The sequence below is a fragment of the Triticum urartu genome, chromosome 2A, assembly GCF_056163025.1.
Source record: "Triticum urartu cultivar PI428250 chromosome 2A, HENAU_Tu73, whole genome shotgun sequence".
In the NCBI taxonomy this organism is placed as follows: domain Eukaryota; kingdom Viridiplantae; phylum Streptophyta; class Magnoliopsida; order Poales; family Poaceae; genus Triticum; species Triticum urartu.
In genome coordinates this window covers 49,698,390-49,702,447 of record NC_141874.1, presented here as the reverse complement: position 1 = coordinate 49,702,447, position 4,058 = coordinate 49,698,390, and positions in this window count along the sequence as shown.

Here is a 4,058-nt window from a genome sequence, read left to right as displayed (position 1 = left end):
ACTATTTAGGCCCGGTTTATACCACAAAGACCGAATACCTTAGGGAGTGTTCGGCGTCGCGAGTTTGGCCTTATATGCATCAGCTCCGAATCATTGTCTTTGGTCAAATGTTGGGTTTGCCCGGCTCCTGTGTTTTGGTGCCTTACGTTCCATTTTACCGGCTAAGGTAGCACCAGGAGAACTACTGCGATTGTGCCCTGGTTCATCCGGACGAGCACCTCAGTAGAGAAAACCGAAAACTGACTGTCATGATATAGCGTGAGACTGGTCAAACACTCGATGACCTATGGAATGTTAGAATTCATCCACCTTAACGAAGGGCCGTTTTCCAGTCAGGCATGTACGCACCCCACCATCGGGAGAGTGCGGAGCCACCAGGGGCTATCTAGTAGCCCCACTATCAAACTCCTATGGCTAAGTGAAAGTGTGAAAGCATTATAGTCCGGTTGCCTCGCTCGCTACGCTATCACCTCCTTAATAGGACCAAGACGTTGGGTTAAGTGTGAACACGCGTTTTTTGCGAGCACCTCCGCATTATATGTGTGGGGGTTGAAGCCGACGGCTGCAATCTTTCAGGTTATACACATGTATACATAACCGGCCGCGCAGGAGGCATCATACTACTTTCAGACAAAAGTATAAACATAACCTTATAAAAACTTCATAAAAGCATTGTGCTTACAATGAGAATACATATCACTCAAACATAATATTCTTCGAGCACTGGGCCTCTATCAAACGAGCACCCTCGAGAACCTCCTCGAAATAGTGCTCGGCAGCCACCAGGCCTATGGCCGAACCCTGCGTCGCAACAGTGGTAGCGTCCATCTCCACCCAGTATGCTTTAACACGGGCAAGGGCCATCCGCGAGCCTTCTATGCACACCGACCTCTTCATCCCATTAATGCGTGGCACCGCTTCAAGGAACTGCTGCACTAAGCTGAAATCGCTGTTTGGCTTTGGCCTTTCCAGCCATAGCTGATCCACAACAAACCTCATGGCGAGTCCGGACAACCTATTCAGTTCGGACCATTCGGCTAGCTGGTCAGTCAATGTAAGCGGACACTCTGGAACATGGAATTGCGTCCAGAACAGCTTGTCCACTTCATGATCTGTCTGACCTTGGAAATACTTGGCCGCATCGGCAGCGCTCGCCGCCAAATCCATATACGCATCTGCCGAACTCCACAGCCGATCCAGAGGGGCATACCGTGGATCTCCGAACTTCCTTCGTAACATGAAGGGTTTCCCAGCCGCAATATCCCCCGCTTCCCGCAGCTCCTCCTTCTTCGCTCTCATAGCAGAACGGGTGTCTTTGTCCGCCGCCGCGGCCTTCTCAAGGTCTGTTGCCTTCGCTCGGTTTTCTATTTCGAGTACCCGGCAATGGTCGGCAGTGTCTTTCAATTCTACGGCCATCTTGGCCATCTTCTCTTTGCTCTCGCAATGTGCGTCCTTCTCGGCTTTCAACTCTTCGGCCGCCTTCAAAGCAGCCGCATTACTAATCCTCGCTTGTTCCTTGGCTCGGGCAAGTTCTGCCCGCAAGGCTTCTATGGTGGCAGCTCCATCTGCGGTCACAACATATTAAAGATACTGGCATCATGCTGCTCTTACTATGTGGCGTTCACCGGATAATAACACTCACCTTGTGCCTCATCAAGCCTCTTGTTAACAAGCTCGATGTCGGCGTCTGCCGCATCCAGTTGCCGTTTTAATTTGGCAAACTCACTAGTCCGGCTAGCCACCGGAGCTTCCACCACCTGCACATAGGGGCAGTCTGGTTATTTCTTGGGAATATGATCCTATGTTCGCCGCCGTTCTCGACGACAACCAGAGTCTCAGGGGCTACTATCTACATAGGGCACACCTAACATGTGCAGTACTATCACATATTATCTCACGTACCTCAAAGCCTATCAGTAGACTCATAAAGGCTTCATGTAATCCGCTTTCGGCGGACGAGATTCTCTCCATCACCGTACCCATCAGCATACGGTGTTCTTCTGAGATGGCCGCTCGCCCCACCAACTCCCTCAGAATGTCCGACCGTACACCAGACCGTGCCGGACTCTTTTGTATGCTCTCTTCGGGAGCCGGACACTGGGGACTTTGGGGGTCTACGGGATTATCTTCTGGCCTCACCGGATCCGGAGAGGCCCTCTGAGACGACACTTCGGGGTCGCCCGCTTCTGGAGCGGAGGAGTTCGGGGGAGGCGTTTCGCTCTCCATCATCTCTGGAAGAAGATCCCCCGAAGACGAGCTCATTTGAGAGGGGCTAAGGCCTGAACTGCAAGATATATGCGGTGGTTATTTTCTCAGAGGAAAAAGATAGAATACCTTTACTATTAAGGTATTTTGGATCACTTACGACTCATTGGAGGGCTGATCCCCCCGCATGTGCGGCAAAAGCACCCCCCGAGGCAGGACCCTCTGTGGGAGACTTCTTCTCCCGTTTGGAGGTTTCGGCTTCCGGATCCTCGGAAGCAGTCCTTTTCCTCCCCCGGTCGTCCTCCTTCATGGAGACGCTCGTTCCCTCGGTTGGAATGGGCAGCGATGGGGGCCTGCGTCCGCCCGTATTATCCCCCCAGTATCTTCCTTCAAGGGCAAGGTGCGACTTCGAGCATCTTTTCCAATACCGGATTTTCCAAACCTTCAGGGAGGGGGGCCAAACACCGAATCATCTTCGCCTTTGTTAGCCAGTCCTGGTCAAAAAGAGAACTCTCAGAAATAACTTCGAATAAAAGACAGTGTGTTCGGCTAAGAGGATTTCTTACTTGTTCGGTGGTGCAGTTACTGCTCAGGCCCACATCCTCGGTAATATCTGGACATTCTACTTGAGGTCCGAAGAATGACTTGTACATCTCCTCGTGCGTCAGGCCGGGGAAACTTTGAATGGCACGTGGTCCCTCTGGGTTGAACTCCCATAAGCGAAGGGGTCGGCGTTTGCAATGCTGGACTTGACGAACCAGCATAACTTGTATTACCGCAACCAAACTAAAATCTCCCTCGAAGAGATCTCGGATGCAGCTTTGCAGTATTGGCACGTCCTTGGCTAGACCCCTGCTAATCCATGACATCAGTTGTGGTGGGGGCCCGAGCGGAAAGCAGGGGCAGCCGCCCACTTGGCACTTCTAGGAGCCGTGACGTAAAACCAATCCCGTTGCCATAATTCGGACACCTCTGGAAAGGAACCTTTTGGCCATGGAGCTCCTACCATCCTGCCTATTGATGCACCTCCGCACGCTGCATGTTGCCCCTCGATCATCTTCGGCTTTACTTCAAAGGTCTTGAGCCACAGGCCGAAGTGAGGGGTAATGCGGAGGAAGGCTTCACACACGACAATAAATGTCGAGATGTGGAGAAAGGAGTCCAGAGCTAGATCGTGGAAATCTAGCCCGTAATAGAACATCAAACCTCTAACGAAAGGATCCAGAGTGAGGCCTAGACCTCGGAGGAAGTGGGAGACGAACACAACGTTCTTGTTGGGTTCGAGAGTAGGGACGATCTGCCCTCGAGCAGGCAGCCAATGCGAAACCTCGGCGGTCAGGTATCTGGCCTCCCTCAACTTCTTAATGTCTTCTTCCGTAATGGAGGAGGGCGTCCATCAGCCTTGAACGCTGGATCCGGACATGGTTGAAGATCCGGAGCACCTAACCTGGGCTTTGGATGTTAGAACTCGAGGCGGGGGAAGGGTTCGATTGAGCACGAGAGGGAAAAAGCAAAAACTTTGTCCCCTTATAAAGGGGGTGAATATCAAGCGTCCTCTCCGTAGCTGTTTGGGACTTGCCTATAATCTAGGAGTCCTAGACACGGTTGGGTTACCCACGACCGCATTAATGATAATCCCGTAATTGGGGGAACATGATCTCCGCTTCGGCAAGACGTGTCAAGAAACCGCCTCGCGTTATGTGTGGAGCTGGTTAAAAGAAACGGTTCGAATAATCACCGGGCCATGACATAACGTCATGCTGCCAAAACTAGCCAGCAAATTAGATCGGCAGAAAAATTATTCTCTCTGCGGTGGAATGTGGAACTTATTTTGCAGGGTCGGACACTATCCT